The 12215-nt window shown below is 36.2% G+C and overlaps 1 long non-coding RNA gene across 1 annotated transcript; it reads right to left on the reverse strand.

The window, feature by feature from the left end:
* Nucleotides 1–1035: 1035 nt before the first annotated feature.
* LOC309687893 lies at nucleotides 1036–5564 on the reverse strand. Its single transcript, XR_014270897.1, has 6 exons — nucleotides 5485–5564; nucleotides 4950–5330; nucleotides 4639–4744; nucleotides 3296–4025; nucleotides 2103–2321; nucleotides 1036–1492 (listed from the first exon to the last, which is right to left on the reverse strand). It is a non-coding gene; the product is annotated as an uncharacterized lncRNA (long non-coding RNA).
* Between the last annotated feature and the right edge of the window lie 6651 nt (nucleotides 5565–12215).

Genomic DNA, 12215 nt, shown 5'->3' on the forward strand with positions numbered 1-12215 from the left:
GTGAAACAACACAAAACTACGGTGGCCCTGAGAGGCCAAACGGACTGCAACTTCAGAAAACACTTGCAAAAAGAAAAATGCTGCAAAAAGGAAAACGCTGCAAAAAGAAAGACGCTGCACTGCAACTTCAAGAAAAAATCTGCACTGCAAAAAGAAAAAAGCTACAAAAAGAAAGACGCTGCACTGCAACTTCAAGAAAAACGCTGCACTGCAAAAAGAAAAATGCTGCAAAAAGAAAAAACGCTGCAAAAAGAAAAGCGCTGCAAAAGCACACAAAGCACAACGGAAATAGGAAAAAAGACAACAGAAATGTTCCTGGGGAGACAATAACCCGACGGACCAGTTGCACGAACCAAAACATGCTAACCAGTGCGCTAGGACTGGGACACACTTCAAAGAAGTGGAGGAGAGGTAAATGTGTTGTAATCTCATGATTCTAATAATACTACAGATATGTTTGCAGTGTTTGGGAGTAACGAAATACATGTAACACTGTCACGTATTTAAAATACGAGTAACTGTATTCCGTTACAGTTACTGTGTAAATAGGTGGTATTCAGAATACAGTTTTTTTGTTGAAATAAATAGATTACACATCATTATTTTCCTATTTCGTATGTTAGACTATGCCCTCTCTATTTTTTGTTAATTCCACTCTGGTGGAAACCCAAACAAAACAAGCATTAAGAGGCTCTAATGCCTGTGTCTCAGTTTCGCGGCCCATGCCACCTCTACTTGCGGCAGTATAATGACATGACAAAATATTTTCAATAATTATTGTTCAAAAAATTATTTAATATTAAGGCAATAGGCAGAGTATTACAGGCATAGCGATAAAGGATGTGCCCTCATGTAGTCATGTATTTTTCTAAACGCTCTGGAACAGCATCCTTCACTCTTCTTCTCATTCATGTGCTACACTGAGACCAGGCTGACAGCTGATCTTCTTGAGAACATCTTCCATGTGCAATTTGGTCCACCTGGCAGCTCTAGGCGTCAAGAGGAGACGAGTACTTTGTAAACCTTTGTTTGTAAAACAGATCTCCAAATTAATCAACGTGTTTGTTACAACACCTAATTAAAAGGAACAAGTTATTTTGTACAGTATGGTCTTTTGATTTCTTCAGGTCGAAAGCGTACACACTGAAAAGTTGACGGTAGTGAAACTATTTATATAAAAACTATGGTACTATTTTTTTCAATACTCATTAAAGTTGGTTTGTGACAATTAGTGTCAGTGGTAATTGTACCCACATCTAGCAGATGATTTTACATTGACTTCTAAAGTCCAGTCATATTTTTGAGTGTTATATAATTTTCAACTGCAGTAGTCCAGTTGACTGGTCGAGGGAGCTCACTCTGTCTTTCCAAGTTTGTGAAATGAACCTGGAGATTGTCGTCCCCACATAGACTGTACTGAGCAGGTAGAATGTCATCAAACTGGTGCAGGATGTCTTGAGGCACTTGGAATCCACACTCTCTTCCACCATACCTTAGGTCAGTCAGAAAAATGAACAAATTCAGTCACTTCTCCAGGTACTATCCTTCAAGGTTACAGCAAAAGCGCAAAGTCAATCTTATAATTAAAAGTCAGTTCTGGAAATTGTGATTTTAAAGAATCTTAATTATGCATATATCTACATTTGTCATTTTTAGCCAAGATGTGATCCAAAGTTAAAATATGATTGTCTAATTTTTTTTTTTTTTTTGGAAAAAAATATAAAAATAAAAAGTATGTGCATGAAGTCAGAGAACAGAACTAATGGCAAAACACAAGTGGCAGCTTTAATTTCTATTCAGCAAAAAGGTGAAAACAACAAAATACACTATTCAATTGCTAAAGTGTGTGTAATACCTGCTGTGAGTAACAGTTAGGGCAAATTGTTAAACCTAAATGACATACTGCTTACTTAACTCAAGTGGTTAGGTCAAGAAAGAAAAGAGTGCACATAATGGATGGACTGTTCCTGAACCATTTTATAAATGAACAAAAGGTTTAATAACAGCAAGCTGGACAGGTATCCTGCACATACAATACACTATACTGAGGAAGAAAAATTTTAGTAAAACTATGAAATAAAATACATGGACTAAATACATACCTATGAGGCAGGTGATACATGGCTTCTGGTTTACCAGATGGACAACAAGATTGGCGCACAGGTCGGATGGTGTGAGTGTTCCAGAGATCTCTGTACTCGTCAAGCTCTTTTTGCAAGACATTGAGGAAGACATATCGTAGAAGGCATTTATGTTCATGACTGCCGTTGAAAAGATGCCTCTCCCTCAGGTCACTGAAGAGTTCAATCCAGAACTGAGTTCTAATGGTGGAATGACAAGGCATATAAAATTTAATAACACAAGTAATTCAATGTAATTGTCCTCTTTAAAAAAATAGTCGTAATCTTAAGAATATTGAAATGTGTGCAATTTCGTTCAAAGAAAAGCTTATTCACATGTTCTGAAGTGTTTCATCAATGCACTGTAGGAAAAAAAAAGCAACTTCACACAAATAACAAAATTTAACAAAATGATTAATCCTTCTGTTATTCCTGCATTTGGCGGTTGAACTTAAGAAAAGTTGTAATATACAGGTCTGTCCATATAAATGTACTATTTTATTTCTACATGAACACTGAAGCTGTTATCACTTGTTAGATACCACACAGAAATCCAAAAGCTAGTGAAAACATCAGTATTTTTTTTTTTTGGCACACAAAGTCGAAGAAATGTCTGAAACGAATGACCTCCTCTAACAAATTTCTGTCATGTTGGATCAATGTTCTTATATTACTCATATTACAGTTCTCAAATTTGAAGAAACCCTTGTTCTTATATTTATATGACTCCCTACAGGTAAACTATTTGATCTAGATGTTAGTTTGGTACTACGTAGGCACACAAATTTGAATAAATTTTACTCAATTTTAAATACATCAATCTTCATAATTCATAATAATTTATTAAAATGTTGAATGTCAGTTTGTTTGTTGTTTTTTATAGTTCCTTTTTAGGACTTTTGTGGAATGTCTGAGTAGGAGTTTCTTTTTGAGTGTGTTGTTTTAATACAAACAAATGTCACTGGTATACCAAACCATTTATTATATTTTTTGAAGCAGTTGTGCATCACATGAGAAAAATGTGTAGGTGACTATGTTTTTCTTTGTTTGTTTGTGACTGTAATTTAATATTTGAGTATAAAACCCCACCCACAAAAAAAAGTATATCGCTGACCACGAAACACCTTCAGAACCATTCAATTTTAGTTTCAGAATATATTTTAAAAGCCATGTACCTTTGCTTTCTGAACAAAGACCACCAACTTTCAATCCGTTGATTTGTAGTTGAGGTACCATACATATGACTGTGGGCTCCTGCAAGTTCATCTCCATGGTCTGATCTTAAAGCACAGTGAATGGCTGCCATTGTGCCATTTTCTGTGCCACAGTCTGTACGAAGGCATGCTGGAAGTTGACCAAACCGTGACAAGCACTCCATATAATATTTTGCAATGATACCTGGGTCATTATTTGAGCTGCCACAGCTGAGCCACATAACTTTCCTTGAAAATCCATCGACACATGCACTAATAGCAACACCAAAGGGCTTCAGCTTATCATAACCATCCACATGCCACACTTGATTTGGTCCTTCTGAAAAATATCCTCTTCGAACAAACCTGCGTTTACAGCGACGCTTAACACCATATGGATCTAGTCTTGAGAGTATGTGCATTACATCATTTCTTTTAACTTTCAGATTATACTTTTGTCGCAGTGTCTGACACATGGATCTGTAACCCAGAAGCTGACCTGAGCCTCTCAGTTCTTGTGTAACAGTGGAAATGACAATGTCAGTGGGAGTAAAGTCTGTCCTTCTAGTCATTCCAGCATCTTTTAGCCTCCTCTTTAATGTTCTCAGACTCATACAAATATTATGCTTGTTTTCAAGAAAATCCAGGATCACTTCATATGTATGGCCCTCAGAGAAATACTTATTGATGATGTCTGTGACTGAGACTGGGCCTAAGGTTGAAGAGAAAACATGAAAAGATAATTACAAACGCAGGAATCCACAAATGCACTTAATAAGTGTTTTTAAAAAAAATACCACATCTGAAACAAGTCTCAATAAACATGACTCAAGTATTTAATCTTCTTGATGTGTGCTTAAATAAAGGCCAGCAAAAGCTCAAAGAACATGGACCAGGATTCAGGACTTATCACTCTCATTAAGACCTCTATGCTGACAACTCAAAATGAGCAAAATTAGAGAAGTTAGAAGAATTTCGTCACTGTGTACATATGCCCTATTAAGTCATAAACTAGTTTTTAAAATTATGCCGTAGAACCGGTGGCAGGCTTAAACCAGAATACAGTTCTTAGTACCTACCAGTTCATGCCTTTGCGTTTTTGGAATTCTGATTTATCTTTGCATACAGAGTCTTTAACAATACAAAAACCTTAGAATAAGGAAATGAATATAGTACTTTGGAATGGCACATGAATAATAATCCCCCCCCCCAAAAAAAAAAAGTTTAACACGCACTACTGAAGCTACTGTGGTGTATATAAGTCATTATGAAGCAATTAAAAGGTGAGCAATAAATACTAGAACTTAGGAAAGTGAAGTGCTTACCATTCTCTATAAAAGGTGCTAAAACTTGAATGTTAGTTCCACAGGACCCACAAAAAACTCCAATTTGCCCCACTAGCTGGATTCCACAATATGGACAATACATTGCCTGATGAAGACAATGCCAAATTAAAACCTGAACACATTAACTGCAATATTCCTTAATGACTTTGACTTATTAGTATTTGTTCTCGAGTTTCAAAAAGCTTCATTTCTAAGGCTACATTAAACATTATCTTTGTTAGAATTATCTTTGAATATATATTCCAGATATCTGTAGTATTATTAGAATCATGAGATTACAACACATTTACCTCTCCTCCACTTCTTTGAAGTGTGTCCCAGTCCTAGCGCACTGGTTAGCATGTTTTGGTTCGTGCAACTGGTCCGTCGGGTTATTGTCTCCCCAGGAACATTTCCGTTGTCTTTTTTCCTATTTCCGTTGTGCTTTGTGTGCTTTTGCAGCGCTTGCTTTTCTTTTTGTAGCGTTTTTCTTTTTGCAGTGCAGCGTTTTTCTTGAAGTTGCAGTGCAGCGTCTTTCTTTTTGTAGCGTTTTTCTTTTTGCAGTGCAGCTTTTTTCTTGAAGTTGCAGTGTAGCGTCTTTCTTTTTGCAGCGTTTTCCTTTTTGCAGCATTTTTCTTTTTGCAAGTGTTTTCTGAAGTTGCAGTGGCCTCTCAGGGCCACCGTACAAAACACTGCAAACCACAACACAAAAAATATAATTAAATATAAATGAAAATATGAAAACAAAAAGAAGATGCACATTCTCTGTCATATGGGCCTGCATGAATAAACTTTCTGTATCCTTTATCATCTGCAACTGAAAATAGTTGTGGATGATTACTATACCTTTCTGATGTGACGTTGTTGTCCCTGGCTCTCTTTCTCTGTCTCTCCCTCCCGTTCTGTTCCTGTGCTACTGCGAGTGTAACTACCACCCCTCCCCCCTCATCCCAGCGTAAAGCACAAGGCTCGCGTGCAGAGTGAAGCGGAAAAAAAGTGCGAGAGAGAGAGAGAGGGTGAGAGAAAGAAAAAAACAAAACAAAAACACGGCTCACGATAAGGAGCCTGATCACGTCGTTCATGTCAAAGACCCAGCTCTAAGAACCATTTCGTTTGCGACAGACACATCACTACTGCCTGCGAGTTTGCTGCAGACAGAGGAGAGCTTAAGTTTTACCAGGTACCAAAGCAAATCATTCGTAGGCCTACTGTACAAATATATATCACAAAAGATTGATATCAAACTGATCACTTGGTTGCGTTACTTGCTCTTCGAGTGAATCAACAAATGGATAAATAAAAAGCCGAATGACAATGCTGACTTTTTGAGAGAGCCTTAGCTTACATTTCATATTTTCAGTTGTTACCCTCCATGGCTAAACAAACTCTCTAAATCCGTTTCAGTTGTGTACTGATGAACACAACAATAGACATAAGGAGCGTCTTTCAAAGAAAAAACTCAGGTAGATGTTATTTTATATATTATGCTTTGTATGTTGTTCAGTGGGCAGCTATGACAGCTGGGATAGGCTCCACGACCCTGAAAAGGATAAGCGGAAGCGAATGGATGGATGGATGGATGTTGTTCAGTATATTTCTACGCAAAACAAGAGAAATTTCAATACACAGCAGTATCAGATCAGATCAGAAACTTTATTGTCATTGTCACGAGAACAACGAAATGAAGAATGGTCCCCGATCATTGCATCATCCCTAGCAATATCAAAATATAAATAAAACAATAAAATTCAATAAATAAAATAGATAATAGTATATTCACAGTTGAAACCAGATATTTACATACACTGCAAATTTCTTGTAGCTTAACAAGATTTATTGTCTTAGATTTAGCCAGATTATCTTGTCCATCTTGTTTTGAACATTACAAGCTAGTTTCCAGTCTCATGTGTTAGATGATTAGACTTGTTTCAAGTATATATTACTTTTTTTCTTATTTAGTCTGTAAATCTAAAAATGAACCATTTTACATTTATTTCAAGCAAAAATAGCTTTTAGATAGAGTGTAAAACAAAAAATTATCTCAAAACAAGAAACATTCACTAGGAAAGTAAATCATTGGAAGGACACTTTAGGGAGAAAACATAATTCTTCTTTTTTTTTACTTTTAAACATCAATTTAGAGTAAACTTGTTTTGTTTTAGATAAATAAATGTTGAAATATCTTTTTAATTAGTTAAATGTCAGAATAAAAAGAGGGAGATGTCTATTTTAATCACTTTCATCAAATTTAGGAGTACATATACACTAAGTTTATTGTTAATTAATAAGAAAACTCCAGATGATTCCATTCTGAGCTGAAGAAACTTCTGATAGGTTAGTAGAGTCCATGTGAGTAAATTGGTGGCAAACCTGTGGATGCATACAAGACACCCCAACACAGAGCCTGTCAGTGTTGCCAACTCCTCAGTAAGGAAAATCGCTATTGGTTGTCCTAAAAGTCGCTAGAAGTCGCTAAAGACGTCATTGCCTAATTTGCATAATTGGTCATGCTAATCTAATTGTAATCTATGTTGTTGGAGAGAGAAATAACATCGTGGAAGAGACATAAAGTGAGTAAAAAACGTCCTAAATGCATTTAGAGTTTGTTTAGAACTACAAATTACATTTATTTTAGCAATTATTGCTTTTTTTAATGTCACAATTCCAACCCTGCTCCTTTACCTGGGCTTGCACCGGCAAAAGTGACCCGAAATAGGCACTCTGGTGGAGTTACTTTGTGTGTGTGTGTTTATAAGTAGTTTTAAACCTTGTGATCCACAAAACAGCATAAGAGTAAAAGAAGAACTGACTGCGTTACAGCACCCGCTGCTTGTTGAGAGTAAAAGCGATACGCGCTTTCACGTCTTTTTTAGTGACTTTTTCTAGAAAAAAAGTCGCTAAGGGGTCTGAAAACTCGCTAAATATAGCGACAAAGTCGCTAAGTTGGCAACACTGGAGCCTGTTTCTTTGACATGGGAAAATCAAGAGATATCAGCCAAAACACCAGGAAAAGAATTGTCGACCTCCGTAAGTGTGGCTCAAATTTGAATACAATTTAGTGCAATTAAGAAATACAGATAGTTTCTCTCTCTACTCCTAAAGTTAACAAATATATTTTTTATATTTATCAATCTAAAAAAGTAAACATTTAGTCTGATTTGATGTTACAATTAAAAAAGTGTTTGTGTTTTTATCAGAAGAGTACATAAATATCTGGTTTCAACTGTATATTTGATGATGTTGGTGTTTGGCTTGATTGTCAGCACAAAGAGGGAGAGAGAGGAATAGAGAGGGAGGGAGAGAGGAGAATGAGGACAGAACAGAGAGGGAACAAGAGCAGGTGAGACACACATGTTAGTCAAATGGTTGTTTGCCAAAACTCATCAGAACATGTATCTAGTGCCTAGTGTAACTTTTTAGATACAATTTATTACTTTTCAAATTCTATATTTATGAAATGATGCAGGCTTGTTTGCACAACAAGGCTAAATAATTATATAAACTTTTCTGAATCTAAATAGTGGACTTTGGTAGAATTCAAGAGAAGTTTTGGGGTTTCAATATCTTAGCTAAAACCACTAAAAAGACAGGAATGGAATTAGTTAGCATCAACTGGGCCATAGCTGCATGGATATCTATGGGCAGGAAGAAAAAGGATCATTTGCAAAATAGTAAATAACTTAGAAATTGCACTTACTGTAATTGCAGATTAACCTACTCATTTAATAATTTGTAGACAGCTATGGATGGTTAGTAGCTAGCTTAGCTTTAGATCTGCCGACTGCATATACTGTAGTTCAACTTAAATACTCTGAAATTATCATTTTCATATATCATATATTAAAATAATTTCAAAAGTAGGCTTACCATATTTGAATGCTAGGTGTAGTGCTAGGGGTCTCACCATGTAATGCACCTAACCTAAGGACCTCTTTAGTTTAAGGCCAACACTCCCACTGCTTAAACTTAACTTCAAATTCCATATATCCAGTAAATGAAGGTGTGCCAACAATAAAGACTGCAATATTGATAATCATCACAAACAAGTCTTAGTGTTGGAGTATTCCTTTACTTCCCTGTTTTTCTAGCTATTCATTGTTTAGAAATCAGTATTTATAATACATTCTTACAGTTTCCTTTAGAAAGAATATACACTTTGCTGTTGCTGCAAACAAACAGTGCAAGGAATGCAACTCTCCAGACTTGGAGTGAGCATTATTTCTAACCTAAATTGTCTAGGTCCATAGAGAGTTACCTTTAAATCATTATGTCAGCAGGAGTCCTACCCTCAGGACACAATAACTCCCGAAGTGAAACTCACTGAACTAGATGAAAGAAGTTGATGCCATTTGCTCATGTGCACTGGTACACAAATTGTGCACACCAGCAGGTATGGACACACATGCCCACACAAATATCTTTATACTATAAATGTCTACATGCAACATGCATAGTCATGGTGAAGTATATGGATGGGGTTTAGTGCAAAGAGAGCAATGAAGTGAAATGAATGGGAAGGATAATTTCAAGGAAAATGTCATTGGGGTGTGTATCACACACACATAAAGACAGGAGGGAATATTGTGAGGACTCTTCTTGCAATTTGTCACGCCTCTCTGCAGCAGTTTTCTATAATTGATTTAAACACACAGAGGCAATTACTTTAATTCCATCCATCATGTGCGATGGGAACTCCAATAGCCCATTAGTGCTGTCATATATTTACTCTTTAATGGTGTGTTCATAAAAACACAGACCTAAATCCATTTTGTGTGTGGCGCAACCTTTCTTTCTCAATATACTTTTTAAAAAAATGAAATTAAAATTTGGATTCACCCTTTTCCCCCATTTTATATATATATATACATGCATGAGTGTGTGTGTGTGTGTGTGTGTCAAAGGAAAAGGAATAAAACATTTTTCTTTTCTATTTTCTTGTCTTCCTAAAATTGTCTTTATTCATCTCTGTCCATTTGCCATATATCTAAAGAGAATGGCTGAGTTTTTGCATATCAAATCACCCTGTTTCCCCCAGCATTGCCCCACCTAAGAGTGACAACTCTAAATTAAACCGTTAACTCAACTCAAACTAAAGTCACAAAGTATCTGCATATTCCTGCTAAAGCTAAAGGATTTTTGCTTGTTTTAAGTTTTTAGTAAACCAAGCAAATTGCTGCTTGTTAGATTAAACTGTTTTGAGATTTCCCTTTCATTACAGACACAATGGACTGATACAAACATGTTGGTTAACTGCCAAATGATCTGTCTCTGTTTATGTGCATAAACAAGTGTTTGTACATTAGAGCTGTAGTGCATTTCTTTTTCTCTGCACTTCTTCTGCCTTTGTGGTTCATTTTCTTTCTTCATCTCTGTATTCATTAAATTCATTATTGCTCACAATAGAACTCTAACGCTAATTAATAAATATTTTTCCACTTTCTTTTCTTCTTGTCATCTTTTCTTCTATAATGCACTCTCATGGGGCAATAGAGAGCAAGGAGGATGAGAGTTTGACAACCCAACACAGACAGAGTGAAAAGGTACATAGACGAGATAGATCCTGAGTGATGAGACGAGCAGGCGTAGTTATGAACATAAATTTCTGGGTTGAGAAACAAAAAGTGTGAAGCCATGTGCTATCCGTTGTGCTGAAGATTGATATGGCAAAGCTGCAAGAAAAAGAAACAGAGGAGGATGAATGATATGTGAGGTCTGTAGTTTGTTGAAGTATTCATGAGAAGTGCAGGGAGCAGAAATTGGAGGTGACTTAGGCTGAGGTATTGTTTTTACCATTTTCATCTCAGGAAGAATACGTTTCTGTGACAGTCATTGACCAAATGAGCACCAGTTGAAAATGACAAAGTGAATAACAGTGAACATAGGCAAATAATGTCAGAAAATTGTCACTGTTCATTCTTTGATCTCATTTTAGTGGAGAACAGCAACACAGACAGGTGAATGTGTTTTCAGCTGCATTAACTCGCAGCAGGCATGTGACCGTGTTAGGAAAATAACAGTTTGATCTTTTCTATGACTGAAATTGACGTGAAATTTTCTGGAAGAATGATCAGTAAAAAGAATTATGTAATCAGTGTTAAATTGGAAGCGTCATAAGAAAATATTAGACGTTCGGGTGTGTGTGTGTGTGTGTGTGTGTGTATACATTACATTAGTATCATCGAGTGTCTTCATCAGAAAGCATCTTGTTTCATTATTGGGTTTATCTCACAATCTTGGACTGTTAATGGTGATTCTTGTTCTGTTCAGGAGCTCTGCTGTGTGCTTTAAGGTTGCTCTAACCAGAAGCTGCAGCAGGTGAACAGCTAGTTCATGTTCTGTTATGCTGAGTTTACTCAGGCTGCAGAGCAAAATAAGGGCCACCATCAGCAATAGCAATCCATGGTAGAAGAGATGCAGTTTATTCAGGGAGATTAGAGATTTCTTGGAGAGCATATCAGTTATTGCATATCAGTATTTATCAAATATGATATTTAAAGAGGAAAACAATTCTAATTGATGTAATTTGTTGATTACTTTAGGAGCACTTTATTTACTATGTAAATGTATATAGTCATACCACTTGAAACATAAGTTTGAACTTCTCATAATAAATAGATAAAAGATTGTTCACGCACGCATACTAATATATGTATTTTGTCATTTCATTATTACCATTGGATACAAGTTTATTGCTAGTCGAATTGTCCAGCATTATTCCAGTAAACTTGAGTACAAGATCAAGTTTGAAACATGTAGATGATACAGTGAAACAAGCATTGAATCATTGCCTGCAATACAACGATACAATTCCTCCACTATTTTTCTCCTACTATTTCTATCTCCTCCTTGGCACGGTCATAATAATAGCTGGAGGAATCACTCAAAGCATATTGTTCACATATGTGTCTGACATTTGCTCTACCTCTAGCTCAGAGTAGTTTGCTTTTTAAAGTATAGGTGTTTCTACTGAATATTCCAGTGTTGTACTGTATTATTGTTCTAATCCTCTCATTGTCTTGGCCTTGTTTTATTCACTCAGCCTGGGGTTGGGAATAACAACAGCCACAACAAGGGCAACACACGCACACAGTGAGGCAGAGAGAACTGGACTGAACTGGAGACCATAACCTAGCCGAGCATCCAGCTGCAGCACATGTTCAGAAACTAGCATTCTGCACAATATGCACACACACAGACACCCAATCACATTATTAGCATGAAGGACTAAAACACATTTGTGTAATTCACTTTTAATAAGGGAACAATGAATGGTTCTTAAACATTAATTTATAGCCATTACATTGTTTAAAATAAAGGAGAATTTGTTAGATGTTAATAAACAGTGTGTATTCACAGAGTCATCGTGATTTGGTAATGTGATGTTGGGGTGGATTTAGGAGAGTGCATGTGTTTTTAGTCGTACAGGCAGAGAGAAAATGCAAAAATGATTATGCTCCCTCTTTTTGATTACAAAGCTTTGATGTTAAAAAGATGTATTGCAAAACAATAATCACTTTATCCACCCATTAATTTTTAGCAAAATGCCTTTCCCCTGTGTGTGCGTGCGTGTTTGTGTG

Source organism: Aulonocara stuartgranti (assembly GCF_965226115.1).
Source record: "Aulonocara stuartgranti genome assembly, chromosome: 14".
Taxonomy (NCBI): Eukaryota; Metazoa; Chordata; class Actinopteri; order Cichliformes; family Cichlidae; genus Aulonocara; species Aulonocara stuartgranti.